The 27,376-nt window shown below is 48.4% G+C and overlaps 1 protein-coding gene and 1 non-coding gene across 2 annotated transcripts in view; both read right to left on the bottom strand.

Annotated features, from left to right (window-relative positions):
* Positions 1 to 27,376, bottom strand: part of CCDC82 (coiled-coil domain containing 82) — a 149,692-nt gene that overhangs the window by 28,265 nt on the left and 94,051 nt on the right. The window lies entirely within an intron of this gene.
* Positions 10,785 to 10,891, bottom strand: LOC147698716 (U6 spliceosomal RNA). Its single transcript, XR_015299487.1, has one exon. It is a non-coding gene; the product is annotated as a U6 spliceosomal RNA (small nuclear RNA).

The following is a 27,376-nucleotide window of genomic DNA, read 5'->3' as shown; positions in this document are numbered from 1 at the left end:
CCCCCGATAAAGCAAACCAGACCCCTCAGCAGATCTAAATCCTTGGGAACAGAAAAGTGTTAAGTTCCCTCCGGAAAACCGCCTCCGAAGGCTCCATTCCGAGTCTAAGGGGAAGGGTATTCCATCTACGAGCCGTCAGGAATCGGAAGGATCTACCTTCCATTCTGGCCCTACTGATCTTAGGGGCATGCATCAGACCAGCACCCGGAGACCGCAGTAGGCGAGTTGGCGCGTACGGTGTGAGCAAACTGCGCAGGAAACGAGGTCCAATCCCCTGAACAATCCTATGGCTGATACAGAGAGCTTTAAACCGAATGCGCTCTCTGATAGGCAGCCAGTGCAATGTCTCCAGAGCCTTTTGAAGAAGATCTCCTGGGAAGCATCAATACCAGGCGTGCGGCAGCATTCTGAATTTACTGCAGTCTCTGGAGAGAACAAACACAGAGCTTTAAGAGACATGCTTTTTTCCAGGAAAAGTAAACAACATTGTATCTATTCCTGGCAGAAAGTGTGAGATAGGCGAAGGTAGTTTAACACCCCTTTATGTCTCAGGATTCACAGCAGTGTTAAACAAAAATAGGAGCAGCAGCCGTGCAGATAATTCTGCTGTGGGAAAACAAGTGAGAATGGGCCTCTGCAACACTGGATCTGGACTTCCAGGGGTAGGTATTAGGGCCCTTGGATATATGGTAGAGTCAGTGCTATAAATGGGAAAAAATAAGTGTATTACTCTCCAAACTGAGTTGCAGACAATGGGCGGGGTGTGGGGGCGGGGCTAGAGTTAGAGGTGATGCTTAGGGGCAGGACTTGGAGAGCACATTTAATGGGATTGAGATTTTCTTGGTGTGCAGATGTGCATAATGTCTTATTACTTACCGGTAATCTTCGTTACCCCGATTAGGGTCCTCCCCGTCCCAGTCCTTACCACGTGAGGCAGTCCTGCCTCCACCCAGCCAATCAAAACGCCAGAAATCCAAAGGTCGAAGGTGACATAAGCCCCTCCCACCCACCGCCATGCCTGTTATCAACAAGACTCAGACACAAACACAGCGGGAGGGAGGGAGGGAAGAGGACTGGGACGGGGAGGACCCTAATCGGAGTAACGAAGATTACCGGTAAGTAATAAGACATTACCCCCTCATGGGTCCTCCCCGTCCCAGTCCTTACCACGTGAGGAACTCACAAGCAGAGAACCAAGAAGAAAAAATGCAGGACACCAGGGATCCATGCAAAAGTACAAAACATTAAACAATAAAGCATCGACGAACAGCAGCGTACAAGACGCCAACAGAAATCGTCAGAAGAGGCAAGAAAAACATCAAGCCGAGAATGTCGCACAAAAGTGTGACGGGACCGCCAAAAGGCCGCCCCACAAAGCACCAGGATAGAGACCACGCCCCATCAGCACAGGAAGCAGACACAGAACCCACAGGAGACAAACAGGGTAGGAGAAACCCGAGACTGTAGTGAACATCGGAGGCAAAACAGAAGAGCCCCGCGAACACCCAAAGAAGGGGAACAGGAGAAACCCCCACAGCAGGCAAAACAGGAAGCAACACCTCCAGCCGCAAAAGGAAACACGAAGAAACAGGCAGAAAAGCCCGATCTAAGCCGCAAAACAACTCAAACCTGCAGAAACTGCAAAGAAGGAAACAAAACGAGCAAGGCACCCAACCCACCCAACCGACAAGCGGAAGAGAAGGCCAGCAAAAAAAACACCGCAGTGGACAACCACAACACGTCCACCACTAACAAGGACATGAAAGGGGCAACCGCAGACCATGTAAAACAGTAGGCAAGACCCAAAGAAGAAATGAGAACAGGAGAGCCCGGACAACGAAGCAAAAGCTCCGAAGAAGCCGACCCACCAAAGGGCAACAACCACCGAGGAAGTCCCAAGGCCCCGACAAGCACAAACCGCCGTCAGCGAGCAGCCAAAGCGGAAGGGGAAAAATCCCAACAACAAACCCAAGCTGGAGAAACCAGCACAGAAACAGGAACCCCACCATGGATTCCGACCAGGAAACAAAAGAGCCCAAAAGTGCATCACAGCTCCAAAGAGCGGAAGGCCAACGCGACCAACACATGCCACAGGCCACCACAGAAGAACAGCCCAAAGACGCTAAAGTCAGCCGCTCAAGAGACAGGCAGTCAGAAGCAAGCGCCAAAGACAGGGCAAAGACAGCTGCGGACCCAGAAGCAGAGCCGGAGGCAATGGAGGCTGGCCAAATCCGACTCCCAACAGCAACAGCAGGAGCGGAAACCAAAAACAGCAAGGCCAACCCAACAACACCGACACCCCCCAAACCTCCGCAGAGCGCCCGGGAGGAGAACAAGCATTTACAATGCAACGGTTTCGCCTTTGCAAAAGTTAGAGCTATTGGCATTGTAAATGACAACATTTTTATTTATGTGTTGGTTTTGAAAACAGATAAATAAATGGCATTGTCATTTACAATGCCAATAGCTTAATCTCTCGAAAATGCCACACACACACACACACACAGAGAGCCCCCCCACACAGAGCCCCCACACACACAAAGAGCCCCCCCCACACACACACAGAGCCCCCCACACACACACACAAAGAGCCCCCCCCACACACAGCCCCCCCACACACACAGAACCTCCCCCACACACCCACACAGAGCCCCCCCACACAGAGCCCCCGCACACACTGCAAGCCCCCCCCACACAGAGCCCCCCCACACACTGCGAGCCCCCCCCACATCAATAGAACAGCAGGTGTGCTGGCATGGAGGCACAGGGGTCTGCAGGGCCTACTGCACCTCAAACACTACTGCCTTTTTACTACCAAATCAGGGGAGTATGCCCATTTTCCAGATTCTATTGGGTACAAGGGCATCCTTGCTGTGCAACTTCGGGCAGCCCAAACACATTCAAAAGGCCAACATTTTCCCTTCTTGCAACAGTTACTATCCGACTATTAATCAGGTGTGGCATGCTGGGGTTGTTTGCTGTCACGTTCACAATGAAATGGGGCATCAATATTGGAAGTGTCACTGGTGGCTTTGTGCAATGATAACCAAGCCCAGGAAATGAAGCAAAAGCGTAAGTATTATTGTATGACCAAATGTAAGCCTGGGCAGTGTTTGCCTATTCTCGGCGATTAGTGAATGCTGAATAACTGAGAAATTGAAGAATTAATTAACATCCTCATTGTGTAAGAAATATGTGGCAAATGTCAGAATGAAAAGGCCCACAGTCCATGTGCATACGAACCACGAGGTCATCGTGAAGCAATTGTGGCTTTATAACAACCACTGTTGTAATGCATTCAACTTCCATTTTCCGCATGCGCCCAAGATGTTTTATTTGCTATTTTACAGTGACGTCATTACCATGTTGTGGACTCGTAACGATCCTCTTGCGTGCATGCAATGGTAACGATCCTCTTGCGTTCATGCAATGCTTAATTTGAGCTGGTGGTTTCTGTGCTAGGCACTGGCACATAATTGTGAACACCAGCACGTATGACAGTCAGCCACATGGTGGCGCTGCCTGTGTAATTTCGAGATACACAGAGTAACAAATGTTTATTAATTCAATATATATTAAAAAGATTCATTTCTGCTGGCCAAGCCATTCTTATAGCTTTGGTGCCTGTAAATGTTTGAACTATCACATTTGTAGGAGTGTTAGGGTTAATAGTTGTGCAGGTATTGTTGGCAGTGCTGGCTGGGGCAATGGGTGGTTAAAGCTGCAGTGGCCACCGGACAAGGGCCATGGCGCACATTGTATTCCTAATTAAGCACTACGTGCTTGCCTGCTCTATCCCTCATGCAGAATAGCCAGGTACGCAGTGCTGGTGTTTCTACTGAAAGTGTAACAAATCAGCCCTACTGTGAAGTCAAAACCCATCTCTGTGATGCAAAATGCACCTTCTTGCGTTGTCTCATGCTAGCTCTCCCGATATTCTTATGTAACTTCCACTGCTTGTGCACTGTGACAAATTACCTCGCACTAGCACTTCAGTTATACAAGAACATTAGAGTTATTGTTATGTCATAACTTGCCCTCCATGTCGCCTTAGTTCACAATTGTGACATCATAATAGCCCTCCCTTTAAGGAGAAATAGTGTAGGTACCGTGATGCCATGCTGCACTGCTGTGATGCCCAGGCCCCCGTTCTACTGCACTGTGGCAAGCTACACCGCACTGGTGCGGCCACCCAGTAGGATGGTAGAGCTATTGTGATCTCAGATCGCGCATTTGTGACGTCACACGTGACCTTTTTGGAAGTCCAGATGCCAGGACCTGCGAGCCCTTATTCTAAGTACCACCCCTGCACTCGGGCAAGCTACACTGCATCAGCACTTACGCTGAACATGAATGGTAGAGTTACTGTGATGTCACGGCTCACCATCTGCGACGTCAAAAACCCAGTTAAGGTGATAGAATAATGGATTATGTACTCATTGACACCTTCCCCCAAAGAGGAAGGAAAGTTACTGAGATGTCACTATCCACTTCCTATGACGTCATGATGACCCACCCTGTATCGCCCCGTGCCCCTTGCACTCGACTTTGAGAACTGTCCAGCTTGCAAGTTTCCGAGCTCTCCGTTACTCGTTCGTGACATCATTGTGCCCGACTTTGTGATGGCCAATGGCCGCACTGTGATTTTAGAATGCTGGAACTGTGGCGTCATCCTGCTCCCACTTTGATGTCATCATAACACCCCCTTCACGCAACCTGTTCTTGCGACTAGTGGCTCTTCTGACAGTGACAGTATTAGACATATTGAGTGTGTAACCAGTGACAGTTCAGAATGCCGGAGTCATCGTCCTACCCTCGTCCCGCGGTCCCCTCCCCTCTCTTACCTTTGCCGCTCCCTCCCTCCAGTTCCTTCCCATCTCTGCCACCTTGCGGCTCCGGCTCTCCACACAGGCGCTGCGACTAGAGAAAGACCCAGTTAATTCCAGCCTAAACAGCCGAGTGTGTGTATTTATAAAAGCCGATAAGCGCTCCCGGCCTGCTGCTGTCTGGGCGGGGGAGGCTCACTGGAAACTGATCAGTCTCACTCGGGCATTGGAGTGCCTATCCAGACCCGAGCCGGGAGGGCGGGGTGATGGAGAGGGGAGGGGGGCCTGCCGGAGATCCCGAGGTCGGTGCGCACGTCGGAGGAAAGCAGCCTTCGAGGGGAGGCCATCAGACACCTACATTTGGAGGCCCCTTCCCACGGATCTTTGCGTAAGAAAGCGGCCTGATCAGGTGTCTACATAATACCCCATGCATTTATGAGTAAAAAGGGAAGTGACTACCGTCAGACTGGTGAGGTACCCTGACTTCTGGCTGTGAGGGTCCCGGTGCACACGGCAGGGTCTAGAAGACTCCTCGCTGCCTGGAACCCCCTGCAGTGGCATCCGTGCACGCCGAGGCCGGCCCAGAGCAGGGGGTTAGCGGGGGTAGGTGGTCTGGAAGGCCCTCGCAGGCTCGAAAGCCTTGTGGAGAAGTGTGGCTCAGGGGTTAGAGGCGGCAGACCCGGAAGCTGAGATCGGCCCTGGACCAGAGTTCAATTCCCCACCTCGACGGGGCTTGGGCTCAATAATTCCACGGACTCGATAATTCTCGCTCCGGTGCCTACTCGACTCACGGGTTCACACTCTGCGACTCTGGGCAATAGCTTGCTTAATCTCCACAACGGCCCCTCGGGGCGGGATGCCTGGCTTTCACCTTGTGGATACCCTGCCGGGGTTATCTCACAGGGGAATACCAGGACGGGTTCCCTAAGCAAGCGCTTAGATACCTGCGATGTGGGTGATTTGCGCTATATAAATACATGTACATTTACATTTACAAAGCCGTGCCGTGGCATCACTTCACGCCGAGTCGGGCCTCTACCAGACTCCTCTAAACCCTTTCCAAATACAAATTTCCTTCCGCACTGTTATCAGCTGGGCACCTGAAAACACTCAACGGAGAGTGAACAGATGGCCCCCTTTCTTCTCAAACCAGGCCACCCATCACCAGCAATTTGCCCAGAAGCGAGCGTAAGAGGGAACTTGTTTGTGGGGAGGGGGCAGGGGAAACCCTCAGTTCGGTCTGAATCAGACCAGAGAAAAAAAGGGTGGGGTCAGACCAGTGCTGAATCAGCTGCAAACAAAGATATGTGAAAATGCAAGAAAAAAGCTGCCGCCTAGTCACTTCTAAAGGCCACATGGCTCAGCAGTACACACACGCAACCTAACACGTGCTGGAAGCTCTTTGTGCACTTAAAACAGAGCAACATGCCAGATATATAACCATGGTTTGGGTTTGTGAATATTTCAAAACACTTCACGTCTTCAGCTATTATCCTTCCCTTTTTAAGTAAGTTGTGCGCAAAACACGGGGCTGTGGTTTCGCGAACTGCAAACTTTAAATATTAACTGGAGTTACAGAAGTTAGTTGCAAACGCGATGCCAATCACCCCATGCGAACCCTTCCTTCGCCGTGAATGCAGGAGCAATCCAACAGCCCTGAGTCAGCAGGCAAGAATTTTTCTAACTTTCCTCCCTCGCTTTTGCACAGTAATTTCAGACAAGAGGAACAAAAAAAAGCAGGATTCCAGAAAACCGGCACCGTGTCTGCTGCAAGCCACGGTCTCGACGGCCTGCCCATGCGACTGTGTCTGCAAGACCATGTGCGTGCTTCAGTTGGACTCTTGTCAGTGCCTGCTGCTCCAATTTAAACTCCCCATGTGATTCTCAAGTCATGAGGGCACTCGTTTTTCATCAGCAGGTTTTTATTTACAACGTCAGTGAATTCTGGGATTTTTGGTGTTCCTTCAGCTCAGTTACAAGTACACTGTCACACATGAGGAAAAAAAAACGGTTTGCGCAAGTCATGGAGCGGAAAAGGTGTGCCCTCGTGGCATAGAGTAATTTGGTAACCTCGCCCACATACCTCCCTGAACGTACCTGCACTTTATTGACCTTAAGGCCTGTCTACTTATTCCCGTTGTTTTAAACGTCGCAGTAACTTGCTGTTCTGACCTCATACTGTGCCTGATTCTCTTTCAGCGTGTCTCCTCAAGGGCTGGAATTGGCATTTGTGTATATGCTTGAGCACAACTGTGACTTTCCTTTAGGTGCTTGCATGTTTCTTGTGCTCCATGTCCGAGATTGCCTCTCTGCTGTATCCCCCGACTAAGGGCCTCGGGCAACATTATGGTGACGTAAAGCGCTATAAAATAATAAGCCATACAATGTTAACATTTTTACTTGCACCGGTCTGTGAGTCGGCACGAGGCGGTGGTGCCCGTTCCCCCATGCCCATTATCTGCCTGTGCCTGAATGCGATGGGGTCTGTTCCTCAATATGCCTGCAGGTGACTGAATTCTTACCTTTATCTGGTTCTGCCCACTCCGCACGTGTGCAAGTGACGGTATTCATTCCAACCCAAATGCGTGCGTGTAATGGTGCCCATTCCTCCACGTGGTTGTGTCCATGTGCCTTTCTCTATCATTCCTTTATGTGCCTGCTCGTTCACTTACCTGTCTATAAACGACTGTGTCCAGTCCAGGTACTTCTAGAGCACGTGTTGTCTCTGTGCCTTCCCATTACCGGCCACTGTGTCCCACAAAGGCGGGGGCTGGGAGAGGCAGCCCTGCATGCTCCGATCACACAGGCACTCAGTGCAACCTTTGGAAACCCAAATACGACACGTGGCTAGATTCGCGCAAAATAAAAATGTTCGCTTCTGCTACAGTAGTTACTCAGGGATCGATCACCAACTGCACGAGGAAACGTGCTTTGACGTAATACTCCCCCATAAACACGCTAAAGGGAAGCGCATGGCTATTTTTTTCCAGAGAGATCCTGTTTGCTCCTTTGTTTTGTTGAAATGAGCAGTTCCTAAACAAACAAAACAAGGTCAATTTGCGATTCGGGGGCGTGTTTTTCGCCCTCTCCCCTTCCCATTGGCTGGAAGGTAAAATTCCAGCCAATGGGAAGAGGAGAGGGCGGGACTTAAAAAAAGACACGGAAACGCCCCCGAATCGCGTCAAGGCGGGCCCTGAACTCAGAATCGCTCCTCTCCTCCAATGGCTGGCCAGCATTTACGAGGCCAGCCATTGAAGAAGAGGGGCGTGTTCAGGCCCCCATACTAATAACAAAAGATTTCGGCTCCGCCCACCCACTGCTTACGCAGTGGGACGGGAGCCGAAACCTAAAAACGGGAGGGAAGGTATATAGAAAACCCAAAGGCCAAGGAAACGAGAGATCAACCCCCGAGGACAGACCACCCCGGAACAAAAACCGGGGGAGAAGAGCAACAGGAGGGGAAGCAAAAATGACCAATCCAAGAGTCCCAAACCAAAGACAAAAGGACCTGGAACAGAGGAACAGACAGAGGGAATGCTACACGAAGCAGCAAGACAACCCAGCGCAGGGCCATTCCAAGCACCAGCGCACAGTCCCAAGCACCCACGCAATGTCCCAACAAAAGGACATGTCCCGTCGAAACAAGCACCAGACAGCACCAAACAGAGCACGGCAGGAAGCGGCCTAAGCCACCAAAAGAAGGCACAACCAGAGTACCATTCCATTAAAGAAACCAACCGCCGTAACAGGGATGCCTCTCAAGACCCTCTGAAAGACAACAGAGAAGTCGCCGCCCAGACACAAGACAGGGAAGCCCGCAGGAACAGAGACACGTACCGGGACCCCCCAAGAAGGCCCAAACAACAACGAGCCCCCAGAGCGCCAGCCCGAACAACAGACAAGCCGGCCACCAAGGACCCCAACGGGGCCCCCAACCCAAGGACAGGCATCCAAGGACAACAAGAGGAGAGAGGAAAGCAGAAATGCACCCCCCACACCAGGTCAGGAGAGCAAAGCCACCAGACCAGGGGAGAGAGGAACCAGAGACTCGTAACCAGCAAGACAAAGGACCCAACAAGTCATCAGAAGAAACACCAAGGACACGAGGTGCACAAGAGCCCAAGGAACCACAGCCGAGGAGGCAACCACCAACAGCCGGACACAAAACCAACCCCGAGCCGGGGCAGGAGGGAGACTCAGTAGGACCCGCAGAAGATCCAACAGGACAGAGAACAGATCCGGATATATGGAACGCCTCACGAAATGCGTGTCATCCTAGTGCAGGGGCCACGTCAACCCCCTCCAGCAACGCTCAACAGAAAGCATACGAGCCGCTGAAGCGAGCACTGAGAGACAGCCCCCAGCAAAGCGTCAAACCGGTCCCGAGGAACTGAAGCCCCCGAACAGGAACCAGACGAGGAACGGCCAGACCCAAAACGACCCCAGAAACCGGAACCAGGCCAGCAAACCCCCACAGCAGGAGCCAGCACCGTGGAAAAAACCAGAGGAGCATGAGAGAGACCGAAAGGAAACACCTGAAAACAGGAAACGGAACTCAACCACCGCAAACCTCTGAGCAGCCGGATGGAGGGGAACGAGAAAAACAGGCGACTCCCACACCTAGGGAAGCCAAAACTACCCACCAAGAAGAGGGGAAAAACCGGGCTGCAAGGAGCACAACCGAAAGGGACACAGCCGCACCAACCCGACCAAAGCCCCGGGAGGCAGAACCGAACAGAAAGACCAACGGGAGCCAGGACCTGGAACAGAGAGAAAAAGGACCCCCGGCCCCACTCCATCACCGAAACCAGCACCACAGAGCGTAGCGCCAAAAAATTGGCCGACGCCAAAGAAGAAGGGCCTAAAAGGGGGACAGCCCGGAATGGAAACCGGCAACCAAGAATGACGACCAACAGGAATCACCATTCTCAAAGCAGACCGGACCAATGACACCAAAGGAGATAGGCGACCCACAAGCAGGTCAACACCAGGAGCAGAACACATAACCTGAAGAGGAAGAGATGCAACCACCAGGCCACGGAGACTCCTCTCGGGCACAACATATCCGACTGACATTCAGGGGCAGCAGCAGGCGCCTCAGAGGCAGGGAACCAAACGTAGTGCAAAAAATGCAGGCATAGGACCAAGGCACTAGGGGAATGGCAAAGCACCAAAACGCAGGCGAGAGAGAAATCTCACAAGCCCCCGCCGCCCCGTCAGCCGAGGACAAGGCCCAACCATCCGGGACCGGAAGGAGGGACCCCTAAGAAAGCACAGACCGAAAAAGAGCAAGCACACACCCCAAAAAGGAGAAGCAGCATACGAACTCTTGAGAGCGGAATCCACCAACCGCCCAACCCGGACCTCCAGGGAAGAAGCCTCCGAAGACCGAGGGAGAAGGTGCATAAAAGAAGAAAAATGGAGGATACCAGGTGACAAAGACCGCCAGGCGAAATCGTGTCCCCAGAAAGAGAGGAACACCCCGCATGGCAATGCCAAGCCACACCGCAGCCAGTACAGCCAACAGGACAGCACGAAATGGCCGGTAAAAAATGGGAATAAACCCCGCCGGAGCAAATGAATCAGGGAGAAAGACCCAGCAACAAAACGCCAGAAATCCCATGGACCATCCCCGAATGTATACCCCAACAGGGAAAAAACGTCCACGATCCCACCAACAAGAGATGATGGCATAGCCGCATGCACCAGCAGCGCAGACAGGGTAAAACAGTCCAAGAAAAACTGCAAAAGATGCTACGTGGACAAAAAGAATGCAAATTTCCAAAGCACAGCATGAAAATGAACATCCCAAGTCACATTGACAGCATAGGCAGGACTTGAACCCTCAGCACATGATAGCCTGTGACACCAGAGGCATATGACATACCAATGAGCAACAGCTCCGTGGATGCACCGGAGAGGAAGTCCCCTCAAACATGGCGAGCAAAGGAGTAAACCCCTTATATGGAACGCTCCACGAATTTGCATGTCATCCTTGTGCAGGGGCCATGCAAATCTGCTCAGTATCGTTCCAAGCTTAGTATACGTGCTGCCGAAGCGAGCACCAGGAAAACACCCAACACACCAATAAAGGAAGTGCCCAGCAACTCCCAGGAAACACTGCCCCAAACAGAAATCTCATATGTGAGAACAGAAAATAAACAAAAAAGGGCAGCCCTGCAGTCTCCACCCACAGCCACATATGAAGAACATGGCCGCAGGGGCCGGCCACTGCACTAAAGCACCACCGCTGGAACGACCTGGGGCCAGAACACCAGGAGGGCTCCCCGCCCCAGCCCAGCACATGAACGGGGAGCATCCTGACCCCAGAACAGGAGCGTGCCCGGCCGGAGGACCGGAGCGGCCGCGCCGGTAAAAACATGAAAAGACCAAAAACAGAAGCATTTAAAAATGCAAAAGAAACACTCACGGCACCGCCAAACCACCCAGAAGCAACAGGAACAGAGGCAGGAACCGGGAGCACCAGCGTTCCGACAGCCGTCGGAGCAGAAAAAAAACAGGCATGGCGGTGGGTGGGAGGGGCTTATGTCACCTTCGACCTTTGGATTTCTCGCGTTTTGATTGGCTGGGTGGAGGCAGGACTGCCTCACGTGGTAAGGACTGGGACGGGGAGGACCCATGAGGGGGTAACGACAGAAGATTTTATGGGATCTATTGAGTATTTGGTTAATCCTTATGAGTACAGAAGGGCACATTAAACATTTTCTTTCACATTTTGCGTGTGCACAGGTTACATCTGTGCACGGCACATAAAAGACATTTCATATTTTTACATTATGCACAATAGCAAATAGTGTGGGCTCTTTAAAAGGAAACTTTAAAATAACACAGCATATCATTCTATTTAACAAAAAGCCTCATATGTTTAACATCAGTAAAATGAACACAGAACACAGCTCTCTCGCATGCAAGCACACACAGTAACATACAAGCACGCGCACACGGCATTTCAATGCATTTGTTTAAAAAAATGATTACATTCATTTATGTTCGCTCTGATGCACCTGGATTGCCATCCGCCGTTCCTCACTGTCACTGTCGACCCATTCCACCTCACCCTGTCTCGAATCAAGCGCTAGCTTGCTCTGCTATACCGCTGTCCATTTTACACAAGTCGCGATATGTGGCAGTCAGCAGGCTCGTTCACACTCCTACCGTGTGATTCACTCCACAGGGTCTTATTGGACCCAGTGCCTTTAATCGCCGTGAGACGCAAGCCCATTCCAAACTCCCGGGCAGCTCTGAATAAATGAAAATAAGTCGCTGCTGAATTAGTTAGCAGCAGCATAGGTCAATGGTCAGAGATCAGTACGTAAATAGAGAGAGTAATTTGTTGCCAGCTAGTGAGCAGCAACTACGCTACTGTATAAATCCATTCCACTAAGCTTGCCTTGCTGCCCCATGAGTATCGGTACTCTCTTTGGCTAAGGATATGTTCTGGGCATAAAATTCAGAAGTGCCGATACTCGGTACCATTGAGTGCCGGCCCATTTAAAGCACTGGGTTGAGTGTGATCTAGTAATCCACCTGCAGAGTGCAGCTCCAGCCATCGACCAAGTTACATGATAGTGCGATCCACACAGAGAGTTAGTTTCACTTTTTCTGCTTTTGTGGAAAGCTTGTGTTCCCTTATTTCCTAGATGAGGATAACCTGCTTTTCAGCTTTGAGTATAACTTGCTGTTTCCCTCTGAGGCGGAAGCCGGAGGACCTTGTGCTCTCTTGCACCTTTAATATTGAAAAACGAGTGATTTTGCCAATTTTGTTAAAACTGTATAAATATTTTAATAGGAGCGTTTTTAACCTCCCTGACATCCCTATAGCGAGATCAATTCGCTGGGCACACCCTTTTTCAAAGCGTCGATCCACTGAGGCGCTGGGAACACTGAAAGACAACTTTGGCAGCCATCTTTGATTGGGCAGGCTCGCCGGAGAGCTCGACGCCCCTCCCGCCCTCCCAGGGTATTTAATAGTGCATTATTCGGCTCCGCGAGGTATAACTTGCTGTTTCCCTCTGAGGCGGAAGCTGGAGGACCTTGTGCTCTCTTGCACCTTTAATATTGAAAAACGAGTGATTTTGCCAATTTTTTTAAAACTGTATAAATATTTTAATAGGAGCGTTTTTAACCTCCCTGACATCCCTATAGCGAGATCAATTCGCTGGGCACACCCTTTTTCAAAGCGTCGATCCACTGAGGCGCTGGGAACACTGAAAGACAACTTTGGCAGCCATCTTTGATTGGGCAGGCTCGCCGGAGAGCTCGACGCCCCTCCCGCCCTCCCAGGGTATTTAATAGTGCATTATTCGGCTCCGCGAGGTATAACTTGCTGTTTCCCTCTGAGGCGGAAGCTGGAGGACCTTGTGCTCTCTTGCACCTTTAATATTGAAAAACGAGTGAATTTGCCAATTTTTTTAAAACTGTATAAATATTTTAATAGGAGCGTTTTTAACCTCCCTGACATCCCTATAGCGAGATCAATTCGCTGGGCACACCCTTTTTCAAAGCGTCGATCCACTGAGGCGCTGGGAACACTGAAAGACAACTTTGGCAGCCATCTTTGATTGGGCAGGCTCGCCGGAGAGCTCGACGCCCCTCCCACCCTCCTCCCGCCCAGCCCGAAGTATGTATAAAAATCACAGTATCACCCGTCCGCGCAGCGGGCGGGCGCAGCGGGCGCGCCGGCGGCGCGCCGGAGGCGCGCCAGAGGCAAGCCCGTCCGCGCCGGACACGCGCCTAGCGCCATACCCCCTGTGTCATGCCATATTGTAAGAATTACATACACCGCTGATGAAATCCGCAAGCTGAATCCCGGACCACTGCCGATTTGCAGTCTATATACTCCAGAGAGTCTTGAAGATCAAGCCACCATTAGCTGTAGGAGCTGCAAAACTACTATTCCCCTCATTAACAACAAAGTTAAACACCTGATCGACGCTATCACCACGCATCCCACGATATTCATCGCCCTTATTAACGCTCGCTCCCTGGCTAAGCATAGGCAGGACATTGCTGACTTAATTACAGATCACGCAATAGACATCCTTTTCATAACCGAAACCTGGATGGATGATACATCCGAGCCCGACCTTCAGGTAGCTGTACCGGAAGGTTATAAGGTGCATAGGCAGGACAGACAGGGGAGAAAAAGAGGAGGTGGCCTGGCTATCATCACACGGGTCATCTTCCCAGTTAGACTCTCCCCGGTACCATCGTCGGCATGCGAGGCGCTGCACTTTGCCATTAAATTGAACGCGTCGCACAATTTTAAGGGAGTGCTTATCTACAGGCCACCAGGACCTCGCTCAGAATTTCTTTCCACTTTTTCCTCCTGGTTGGAACCCTTAGCCATTGAGGATTCCTTTATGGCATTAGGAGACTTAAATTTCCATCTGGACAGGACAGATGAGGCGGACACACTAACGTTACTAGGAGATTGTAACACACTGGGCTTAACCCAGTACATAAAAGCCCCAACACACGATGCAGGACATACCCTGGACGCTTTTTTTTCTAACATCAGTGATCTGGAGGTATCTAAAATCTTGCCGCTCACATGGACAGATCACCATGCTATTTTCTGTCACTTACCGTTCAAACGACCCAAATCGGAAAAACAGGTCCATTATCAAAACAAATTCAGAGTATGGAAGGACATCGATGACGAAACCTTTAAGATGTCCCTGTCCAACACCTGTCCGAATATCCAGTCTGACCCCACCGAAGCAGTGGAGCAGTACCATAACTGGGTAGGCAAGGCGGTAGACATGCACGCTCCTTTAAAAGCTATATCAAAAAACAGAAAGGTGCCTTCAGCGCCGTGGTATTCAAAAACCCTTAGACTGCAAAAACAGATTTGTAGAAATAAGGAAAGAACCTGGCGTAAAACATATGATAACTTAAGCAAAGCTCAGTATAAAGATGAACTCATCATCTATAAAAAAATGATTCAGGAGGTAAAAAAGGACTACTTCGAGCAGCAAATTGAGCAATCAAAAAATTCGAGTCGACAACTGTTTGAAGTAGTTAAGACTCTGGCAGGGAAGGTGGTAGATCTGAATCCTCCACACACTCAGGAATTCTGCAATAATTTAGCAGATTACTTTTTCTCAAAAGTAAACGATATATATGCTGAATTCTCGGTCATTCCATCAAACACCAGCACTTATCCTAAATCATCAAAAAATAGTACGGACTGTTCGTTTTCCCGATTTAGGGATATGACGGAACAGGAAATAGGAGATATTATGAGACTGGTTAAAACAGGTTCAGCCTTAGATCCTTGCCCCCCTAAAATTTTTATTCCAGTAACTGATGTGGTGAGCAAAGTCATAACCCCCATCTGTAACGCCATGTTCCAATCAGGGATCTTTCCGGATAAGTTAAAAAACACTTTGCTGAAACCCTTACTGAAAAAAACTGGTCTTGATAAAACAATTCTCAAAAACTACAGACCCATTGCTAGCCTACCCTACTTGGCTAAAATTGTGGAAAGAGCAATGAATGTTCAACTAGCCGAATATATTGAGCAAAACAGTCTCCTGGACGAATCGCAGTTTGGATTCCGGAAACTTCATGGGACGGAGACTGCCCTCATTAAGGCCGCCGATGATATCAGAGCCATTAGGGACCAAGGAGGGACAGCTATACTGGTCCTACTGGATCTCTCGGCGGCCTTCGACACGGTCAATCATACCGTTCTGATTGACCGTGTCGAGGAGATGGGCATTTGCTCAAAGGCCAAAGAGCTTCTGGCATCATTCCTGTCCAATAGAACACAGGCAGTAACATTGGGCGCATTTCAATCCCCTCAGCTCGCCCTCCCATGTGGCGTCCCGCAAGGCTCATCCCTAAGTCCGACACTCTTTAACATCTATGTGTCGGACTTAGCAAGGGTGATTAAGAACCACCGGATGAGCCTTACCTCCTACGCCGACGACACCCAACTGGTGATCGCTATTAAGAACAACGGTGAGGAGGTTGCCGCCAGATTCCAAGAAGGCATGCTTGCCATCAAGGAATGGATTTTGGAAAACTGCCTGCGCCTCAACTCGGAGAAAACCGAGGTAGTGATCTTTGGAAATTTATCACCACAGTGGTCCACTCTTTGGTGGCCGACACCCCTCGGAGCCCCTCCAGAACCAGTAAAAAAGGTCAGGAACTTAGGCATTATATTTGACGACAATCTTAATTTTTCCAACCATGCCAACCAGGTTGCGTCGTCTGCTTTCCACAAGCTTAAGATAATTAAAAAAATCCTGCCCTATCTTCCGGAGAGTGCTAGGAAAACAGTGGTGAGCTCCTTAGTACTCTCTTCACTCGACTACTGTAACGGACTGTTTGTAAACGCCCAGGCAAGGGTGGTGGCCAAACTCCAGCTTATACAAAATGCGGCTGCAAGGCTACTAGCTGGCATTCCTAAGTTTCAGTCCACCAGGCATGCGATTAGAAATCTCCACTGGCTAACAGTGAGAAATCGCATCAGATTCAAGACCCTGTGTCTCACCTACAAAGCTCTCAAGGGTCTTGGACCAGCCTTTCTCAAACGAAAACTTCAATACTATTCACCAAAAAGATCCTTACGCTCCGAACATAGTCACCTACTGGTAGTGCCTCGCACCAGGACGGTGACATGGGGCGACAGAAGTTTTACCAATGCTGCAGCTAAAATCTGGAACATGCTCCCAAAGGAAATAAAACTGGCACCATCGTTACTTCAGTTTAGAAAACTGGTAAAAACTTGGTTATTTGATCAATAATCCGCTCAGAAACAATACGTTTGAAGGAAGATACCACCTTTTTCTGGGATTTTCAGCAAATTTATAGCGCCAAGACACCCACGGGTATACGCCGCGCTTTATACATTTTTAAAATAAATAAATAAATAAATTCAGATTCTAGGAGTGTGGAAATATGATAGTGCCAGTACTGCCAGTCCAGCAGTATGGTGGTTTAGGCGTATGTTAATTAAAGTAAGGGGCGCTTCTTACATTCATGACATAAATAAAGGGGCAGCTTTCCTTGTGACTCTCGTCATGGCGACCTATACTGCGAATCATGACTAGATTTAAAATGCATGTTTAAAATCAGAACTGTGCATTTCTTGGAGCTCTCTCAGCTCCTCGAATTAAATTATACATTTGAAAGATAAGTGCACAGGTATGGTCAAAAACTTCCGCCGGCCCATCTTCCTGCTCCCGTTCCCGGCAAAAGTGAGAGAAGATTGTCAACAAACAGCTAACCCGCTACCTCGAAGACAACAACATCCTGGACCCCTCCCAATCCGGTTTTCGCAGCAACCACAGCACCGAGACCGCCCTCTTCGCTGCCACTGAACATCATCTCCTACGCCGACGACACCCAGCTGATCATATCCCTCACCGAAGACCCCCACACTGCCAAAGCCAACCTCCAAAGAGGAATGAAGGCCGTAGCCGACTGGATGAAGGACAGCAGGCTGAAGCTGAACTCAGACAAGACGGAGGTCCTCATTCTCGGACCCACCCCATCAGCCTGGGACGACTCCTGGTGGCCCACATTGCTAGGCACACCCCCGGAACCCACAGACCACGCATGCAACCTGGGGGGTCATCCTCGACTTGACCCTCTCCATGACCAGGCAAGTCAACGCCGTCTCCGTGTCCTGCTTCAGCACCCTCCACATGCTCCGCAGGATCTTCAAATGGATCCCTCCCGACACGAGAAAGACCGTCACCCAGGCCCTCATCACCAGCAGACTCGACTACGGGAATGCCCTCTACTCAGGAACAACAACCAAGCTCCTGAGACGACTACAACGAATCCAGAATGCCTCGGCACGACTGATCCTCAACGACCCCCGAAGCAGCCACATCACACCCCACCTGAGAGGCCTGTACTGGCTCCCCGTCAACAAGAGGATCACCTTCAAACTCCTCATCCACGCACACAAAGCCCTACACAACACCGGACCTACATACCTCAACAACCGACTCAGCTTCCACACCCCCACCCGAAACCTCCGCTCAGCCAACCTCGCACTCGCCACAGTTCCTTGCATCCGGAAAGCCACCGCCGGCGGCAGATCCTTCTCCTACCTCGCCGCCAAGACCTGCTGGCCTTCAGAAGACTCTTCAAGACCTGGCTCTTCGATCAGTAGCCCCCCCCCCCCCCCCTCCCCCCCAGCGCCTTGAGACCCTCACCGATATGTAGCGCGCTTTATAAATGCAGTGATTGATTGATTGATTGGTTCATGCTACAATTACAGTATGTTTCACCAACTAACACTGCTCCCACGGAAACCTCATCTGCTTCTCCTTTTGGATTCCCTATTTCCAGTGGGTATATAATGCTCTATCTCAATCAGCAGTTTTCATCCTTTCCTTCATCTCTTCACTCCTCTTTTAAATCATCACACTGTGGTACTGCTTTTGTCTCAAGCCTAAGCATTAACAAAAGGAAAACATATGACCCGCACTGACCCTCGTCTAGAATTTTAAAAACAGCCATAACTGGAGGTCAGTTCAGCTGGCACCTCATCTGCCTGGTCCCAGGTGCTACTGCAACTGCAGCACTAATCATAGCAACCCTTCATCATTTCAATGCCTCCTTTTGTAGTCAAACATGGCGTTTGGAAGTTTTGATGGGCACAAATTATTTAAAAAAATGATCAGAGTAAGTTAGAAATGCCTAATGTTGTTGAGCTAAGGCACTCAGGCATAATATTAATAACACTGTCCAGCGCTCTTCTCTAAGGTTTGCACATGAATAGCTTGTGCAGTACTGTTTTAATTTGCATTATGGTACTTGGAGATGTATGGATTTTTTTCATTAAACCATTTTATTAGATTGTTGTTGTTTTATCAGTGCTCATGTTACATTGTCATCATATAGCATCATTGTACACATATTGTTTTCCATTATTTGTGTTTGTCTGAGTGAAGGTTGTATGTTAAGCAGTGAATATTTGCTGCAGTGAGGATCACGTTCTTGCCCGTGAGGAGTTGTCCTCCTTAGCTCGTGTCTGGTGTATAGGACTACCAGGAAATTCGGTTTATTATTACTTTGGATTCTAAACTGGGTAGAATTGGAAGGGGAGGGTCTGTTTGGGTTAGAGGCTGTTATCCCTGATGGTTTAGGCATGGGACTTAATGGGGCTTATGACTCTTCATGGCGATTCTATACTTGTTGGACCTGTTGAGGGGTTCCTTTTGCTCATTGTGTGCGAGGGGGCCTGCGGTGTTTGGGATTTTGTGCGGGTCTCCTCCGGCGGGGCCTGTCCCGGCTCTCCTGTGGGCGTTAGTGCTTCTATGTGCTGTGGAGTGTCTGTTGCATTGTGTCGGAAGCGTTGCAGGAGCGTGTCCCATTCCAAGGAGATGTGGCGCTTGCGAACCCCTCGTACCTCCTCCTGCCTAATGGCATCTTCCTCTGCTGTGCCCCAGTCATTGACCGCTCCTATTCAGGCTGCAATCGGGGTTCCCGCAAGTGCATGGCTATCCCTCGGTTTGCTAGTAATATGGCTAGTGGCGCAAATCGCTTTTGAGTTTTAAGTCGTTTTCGGCAGCAAAACACTCCCAGCACGTAGGCCTCCTATGTGTTGATGAGTGCCTCTGCTTTCCCTCCATTGCATCTAAGTGTGGGCTCCCCATAGCTCCCAGCCAGGGTACTCGAACAAAGGGAGGCCTGATGACCCCTTGCCTTTAGCCTTTGTTGAAGGCCCAGTTCAACCTGCACGTTGCTGCTCAGAACCAAATCAGACAACGGGCAGGCACTGCTAAATGTATCCCAGTGTGTATAACTTACTACAGGAGGAGTTCAGCATATTTCTGTGGGGCCCAACTTCATGTCTTAGCAGCATGGACTGTGTCCACCCTGTGAAAAGGCGTGTACCGTGAATTTGAGCCCTGGCTGTGATCACATCACATGATGCTCAACCAGTCACCTTCACTCTGAAGCTAGAGCGGCATATGCATGGCCCAGGCCTGGACCTACTCTACCCTAACTAGGACAGGACAGCTAGAGACTCTGATTGGACCAGCCACATGCGGAATGCCCTAAAACTCGCAGTGTATGCACAAAAACACAGAGGAAGATCACCTGCTCAGATTGAATGAATGAATGAATGACCGGTACTTGTAGGGAGCACAGCTACTCCAGCTGGAGTGTCCTGGCGCTAACAGTTCACACCTGGCTGTCCTACTAGGAGGCTTTAGTGCTTTAAAAAAACATGTTTTCAACTGTTTCTTGAAGAGGGAGAGAGCTGTTGATGCTCTCAGAGCTGCCAGCAGTTTGTTTCATGCGTGGGCTCCTAAAGAAGCCGAAAGACCTACCTCTTCTGCACACCAGCCGTATTTTAGGGATGCAAGCCAGATCAGCGGAGGACGATCTAAGTGCTCTATTCAGGTATAAGTAGACTGCGCCCATGCCATGGAGGGCTTTGAAGAAAATACCCAAGACCTTAAATTGTATTCATTCCCTCACTCGGAGCCAGTGTAAGGACTTAAGATGGGGGGTCATGTGCACCCTGGGTTTCAGTTTAAGAATCACCCTTGCTGCTGAATTTTGCACTACCTGAAGGCATTGAAGAAGGTAGTCCGGTAATCCCGGTTAGAGGACATTGGCTTAGTCCAATCTGGAGATGATCAGTGCCTGCACCACAATCTTCCTGGAATCCAGGGGGAGAAGCAGCAGGAGTTTTTTCAGCATTCGCAATAAGCCAAAACAAGTTCCTGCTAGGGACTGGACCTGGGCCCCCATCAGAAGCTCATTATCGATGTTGATACCCAGGTTTTTCACTGTTGATTGGGCAATCTAATAGCCTCCCTCTTGAAGTCTGCACCTTTGTTGCATGTAAAAATCAGCTGCGTATCATCAGTGTAAGAGATTATTTTGGCACCCTGTGCCTCTGCCAATGATGCTAAAGGTGCCATATATAGAATAAACAGAGTTGGGCTTAGGAAGGAGCCCTGCGGGACTTCCAACCTGCATACTAGGCATAGAAGCTAAAAACGTGGGGGAGGAGGTGTTCTAGATGACCGGTTCTCTGTCCTCCAAAAAGGAAGTAATCCAGGCTAATGATCTCCCCTCAATGCCCATGTTCCTCAATCTGTCTGGGAGCATCCCGTGGGGCACCGTGTCAAATGCCCCCGACAGATCAAGTAGAATGAGCATTGCTCCACCCCCATGGTCCAACTTGTCTCTGAGATGTTCTGTACGCCAACTCCGTGCTGTAATTGGCCCTGAAGCCAGATTGCGTGGGGTGCAGAAGAATGTGATTCTCCGCATCTCCATGAGTACTTTATTAAAATGTGTCTCCAATACTTTGGGGAAGGCCGGGAACAGGGGGATGGGTCTGTAGTCAGCAGGAATGTTTGGGTCCGCATTTGGTTTTTTCAGGAGAGGCAGAATTTTAGCCTGCTTCCAGATTGGCCGCACAATGCCAGTTTTCAGCGAGGAGCTGAGTAACTTATTGACAGGTACGTTTAGAGTGGCTGCAAGAGCTGGTATCAATTAAGCTGGGCATGCATCTGTTGGTGTGCCCGACTTGAGGCCCAATAGGTATGTAAGTGAGTCCTCCAGTTCGATGGCTGGGATCCGAAACAGTGTTGGCCATTGTGGGAGTATGGTGGTGGTGGGGAGGTTGAGTGATGCTTCTCAGCTGGGTGTGAGGAGAGGAGATAACCTCCCCCTCCTCCGTGGAGAATGACTGCTGGATCGTCATTATCTTTTCATGAAAGGAAAGGGCCACCTGGTTCGTCCAATCTGCTGATAGCGGTACTTCCTTGTTCATTGCCTTAGGACCTTTAAAGAATTTTACTATGTTGAAAATGTCCTTGCCCTTATTGTAGGTTTTTGCAATCCTAGTCTCCAGATAGTTCATTTTGGCTGATTTCGCCGATTTGTAGTGTGATTTGAGAGCTGCCTTATAAATGATCCTGTCCGCTGAAAGATATTGCCTACACCACTTTCTTTCCATGTCTTTGCATCTACTTTTGCTGGCTCTCAGAGATTCATTGAACCAAGGCGCCAAATGGCCAGCCCTCCTGCAGGTTTGAGCGGTCAGGGGGGAGACCGCGTCAATATTTGTTCTCAGCCATGCTTCTAAAGTGTGAGCGTCAGCTACGGGCCTGCCCACAAGACAGGGGGCTGAGGAGTCAAAATCACTCTGAAGAGAATGCAGAGATACTTTATGGAAAGCTCTGTAAATGTGTCCTCCGCTCCCCTCCTCTTGTGGGATATGCTTCCCTATGTTTGGTATCCTAAAGTTAACGAGGAAGTGCTCAGACTATGTTAGCGGGATCGGAGGTCTAAATTGTGTCCCTGTTTGTGGGTAGGACCCGTGACATTCGGTTTAAGATTACAAGCTGTCATAATTTCGGACAGGGCCATCACATGTGAGTCAGAGGGCTTGTCACAGTGCAAGTTCAGGTCCCTCAGAATGAGAAGGTGCTTATATCTTAGGGCCAGTGATGTGGTACATTCATGTAAGGAGTTTATAAAGTTTCTAGGTGCGCCCGGTGGTCTATAAATGAGCATCCTAGTGATGCAATGGTGTGGTGCAACAGTGCAGCGGAACCCCAGACACTCTGCGCCATCCACCTGGTCCAGTAGAATAGGGGAGAACTCTAGTTCCTGTTTGAAGACAATGGCAACTCCCCCTCCGATCCCAATCTGCCTGTCCGTCCTCATGATTTTATTGCCTGCGGGAATAGCAGACACAATGGTGGGATTTAAAGAGTCTGATAGCCATTTTTTCGTGAGGAATATGAGGGCAGGGTGTTCATCTGATAGGAGGTCGTGAATTTGCGCTTTTGCAGGGAGCACGTGTTAAGGAGTATAGCTTGGACATACTTACCTAGTAAGTTGCGAGGGCTTGAGACCGTTACCCAGGAACTGCTGAACTGGAAGCAGCAGGGTTGAAGGTTAGCAGTCTAGCTGGGAAATGCCAATCACAGGCAGATATCTGACGGTCGAAGACATCACATAAGACGTCAATGGTTATTTTTAAATTGTGGCAATTGGCCCTTTCACAGAACCTGAAGCATCCGTTGCTTGACCTCACTTTATTAATTAAAGTTAAAAGTCAGCAACAATGTTGTCATGCTTGTGTATTTATTAAGCAAACACAAAGAGATGATGGGCGGAGTGCTGAAACGTTTCAAACACTCACCTCCAGTCAAAGATCTGGGTTGAATCCATCATTGTTCTTTAGCTCACTTCGCCACCCCAGTTCAAGACACAGCTGTATGCACATCAGTCTTGACCCTGTGCCTCATGGGAACAGCCCAGCCTGAACAGCCAAGAGATGTCTTCCCTAGACCGGAAACAAGCATACTGGGAATGCTTTCGGGGTAACACCCCTCATCAGCCAGGCTAGCTTGGATCCAATGGCAAAGTGAGCAAGGGACCCACGTCCATGTATTTATTAAAGCAGTATTTGCGTATAGGTAAATATATGAAGGTTCATAAGACTGTTACATTGAGCATGCATGACATCATGACGAACCTTAATAGTGCAAGGTTTTCACAAGTGTAATTTCTTTCCTACCTGTCTTGGAATCTGCGTACATGCATCCATTTTGTATGATGACGTGCAAGTATCTTAAACATGCCTCTACAAAGTAAATATGGCTGCAGAGAGTCTCAATTAGGTGCAAAACGAGAAAGACCACTTAATTAAAAAAAAAAAAAAAAGTAGTCAAGAGTGCATGTATGACATAGGTCCCGGATTACAGATTAGTAGTGAAATCAAAATTGTGGATATGTGATGGATACCGTAAATTTTCCCTTGGTAGGATTAATGTTGGGGGAACTATTCCTGGTGGAATTACTTCTGCCATGTTGTAATATGTTGGTGGTAATACTACACATGCTAATTCCGCTCTCGATAATACTGGTAATGGAGGATGTTTGCTATTTCAGCCAAGAATGAGTGGGTTTCACATTCCTATGAATCACCACATCAGGCTAACAGTCGTGCCTTCTAAAGAGCACTTAATAATGTAAAGTAGTTGCATTTCAATTGCATTCATATAGTGTTCAAGACTCCTTACAAGGGGTTACACAAAAAATGCTGTCCCCTTAAAGCAAATCCCAAAGTCGCCCCTGGCGCAAGTCCAGCCTCACCACTCTCTAACTTCACCAGCCGCCACTGATTGGAGCGCTTTACATAAGCACTAGTTACACTACTCAAGGCCGCATTAATTTTTTAGGCACGGGGAGAATAGTGGCCATATGTATAAAGCTTTTCTGGAGGTCACAAATGGCCCGAATCACAGAATCGGGCCAGATGCCACAGCAAAAAAACTTTTTTAAATGTACAAAAGCCAAAATGCGATTCAGTAACTTGTTACAGAATCACAATTTGGGTTTGCGGTATTTAGAAGGGGCGTGTTTCGGGTGTACCTTCCAAATAAAGATTTGCAGCGGTATGCATTAATGCTTTGGAAATTAATTACGGCCGCAAAACAATTTTTTATCGACTATTGAAAGGTAGTGGTAACCATTGGCAAATGGGAAGAGGTGCCCATTGGACCCCTTTCCCTTTGAGAATTAAAAAAATATATCTTTTATTTAAAAGAAGGCAGTGGTTACACCGACCCCTACCTACTCTTAAAAAATGAAACCTCAAAATTGTATTTTTCTTTTGAAATTCAGCCTATTTTCTTTTAGGGAAAAAGTGTCGTATTTCAAAGAAAAAAAGGTTTGCTTTATTAAAGCAGGCCACCATCACTGTGATTGCTGTGATTCCTGGTGGGCCACGAATTGCAACCTACCTCAATAAAATGTATGAGGTAAGTCAATTTGCGACCCCAAGAGGAATTGCTATTTTAAAATATCTTTGGTACATCAGGAATTGTGATTTCCAAATTGCGATTTGTTAAGAATCACAATTTGGAAATTGCTTTCCCCAATTTTTGAAAATATGTCCCTAAGTGATCCGCTCGAATAATAGGATGCTCAGTTGACGCTGAGACTCAAACCTGGATCCCCAGCTCTAGTCTTAACTCCACATCTTCTCATAGCAGTGTGAGTGCAGCCCATACTGCTGGAGATATCAGATTTAGCACTTCTACTGGCTTAGGAGTGTCCGGATGAGGGTGCACTCATGTCCATGGGTTTTATTACCTGGACTACAGGTCCAGCACAAATAAATATTGTTACCCATGCAGAGTGAGGTAAAGGGCAGTTTGTGCAATAGAAAGGCCTGGCCGACATTGTTAACAGCACCACCAAGCAGTGGGCTATGGTACAGTAGCAGGAGTTGCAGGGCTAACACTTGACTGCGGGCCCATGAAGGCACGCAACAGGCAATTTCCAGCAAATGAGTAAACCAGTAAGGCGGAATATTCATCAGCATGCAAAAATAATGAATTATAGTAATCAAAAAGAGTTTGTAAAATTGTAACATAAATTCCCAGGCCATCACCGTCCCACATGGGATCATACCGGCTATGGCGGAAACCGGCAGGGAGAGGGAGTCTCATCAACCTACTCAAATGATATAGATTGACTGCAGCAACACTAATGATGAACCTCAAACACTGCATCAGGAAACCAGTAATACACAGTCTCATGCTAACGGTAGCGCTTTTGCTGTAATCGGGCTAAACACTAATACTGAACCCCAAATGTTTCATCAGGATGTCAATTACTCGAGTGATAATGAAACTGAATCCGCCAAGGCTATAGAATCAGAGCAAACTGATCTTACTTTGGCATTTAAAGCTGGCTCACCCAATGTTGAACAACATCCATGTCATGATTCCAACAAAGCAGAAGTCAGGGAAAACAACATACATCTAGCAATCGTTCCTTCACCTCTAGACTTGAGCTCCCATCCTACCCCTAACACTGATCTCGACCCACTAATGGGAACAGCGGGCAGGGAGGAAATTTCTAAAGTAGATACAGATATCGAGAGTGGCGCGTCGGTGAACCTCAAAGGGAGTCGAGGATCTGTCTCTAAGCACAAAATAACATGCTCAGATCCTACTGTGATAACCAAAGTAAATCTTCCAAGAGAGACTCCCACGCAACAGCCATCTAGCATACCCTAAAGACTAGACTTGGAAAGGATCAGAACACCTAAAACAAATAGGGATTCTATAAACCTCAGCTTGCAATCTAGCAAGACTTACAAAGCCATGCTTGCCGCTATTAAAGATATGTAAAACCTGCTGTGCTTGTTGGAAAAAGGGCTTGCAAAAATGAAGGGTTTTTAATCCTCCTCCCCAGAAACTTAAATTAAACACCATTCCACCCCAATAGCGTATTCTAACAGAATTTACCGTCCACGCACGCAACTCGACTATCTGACTGATAGTGAGATATTATCCATCGTGTCTACATATGAACCCACTCCTACCTCTCAAACTAAGATAGGTGAAAACTATATCCAAACTGTCATATTGGGCGCTGGTAGAACTTCTCAGGCAAACAATAGAAGGATTAATGCCAACAATCTTATGAAAGTGTCATTAATGCCTGGTGAATCTATGCCACCTTCGATCAATGCGCAGAAACATTTTCGGTGCATACTACTCAACTGTCGATCAGCAAATAAACACGCGGCTGACATAGCCGATCTTATACTTAACCATGAAATTGACGTAACCATTCTAACTGAAACATGGCTTTCTGAATCTTCGTCGCCTTGCTTAGACCTATTAGTCCCCCCGAACTACCAGATTCTGAGGCAGGATAGAAATAACAGAAAGGGTGGCGGAATCGCTTGTATACATAGATCTGACATTTCCATCACAAAAATACAGGCTGATCCTTTAGAGACTTGTGAATATCTAGGCATGTCCTTAAAATCATCAGATAACCAGAACTGTAAACTCCATGCACTCTACCACCCCAGGGTACTAAGACCAAATTCATCGACCAGATGATAGAAATCATTACTACTAACTCTAATCTGCAGTCAAATTATATTTTCTTAGGAGATTTCAACATTAATTGGGAGGATCAGGATGACAATCATATCATCCTGTTTAATACCTTCCTGGATGAGCAATCTTTAGTCGAAGGTTGTCATCTCCCCACCCACACGAAAGGCTCCACCTTAGATTGGATCATAGCTAAAGAGAAATCAATCGAGAACATTGTAATCACACCCTGCGATTGGTTGGATCACCACATAATTACATTCGAAATTCCCCTCAGAAAAACTAAATTGTCTTCACAAGCTATTAAAACCAAAAAATGGACCATGGACACTAGAGGAATTAATATGGAAAGCATAGCAGCACGCTGCGAAATAGATTTGCAGGCATCCAAGAGCATGGTTGACGTCAATGACCTCACGCTGCATTATAACAAATCAATGTCCAGCATTATTTAACTGAAAAGGGTCTCGAACAAAGACAAAAATCAGTGGTTCAATGGTGCCCTTAATGAAGAAAGAAGGTCACTGAGATTATCATAACGTAAATGGCGACAACACCCATCTTTGCCTCATCTAATCCTACTGAGACAATCCAGGAAAGCGTATAACAAAAGCATTATTAAATCACAAAAAGAATTCTTCAGGAAAGAATTTGATAACG

The sequence above is a fragment of the Lissotriton vulgaris genome, chromosome 8, assembly GCF_964263255.1.
Source record: "Lissotriton vulgaris chromosome 8, aLisVul1.2, whole genome shotgun sequence".
In the NCBI taxonomy this organism is placed as follows: Eukaryota; Metazoa; Chordata; class Amphibia; order Caudata; family Salamandridae; genus Lissotriton; species Lissotriton vulgaris.
The sequence above is the reverse complement of the archived record's forward strand: the minus strand, read 5'-3'. Positions and strand labels throughout refer to the sequence as shown.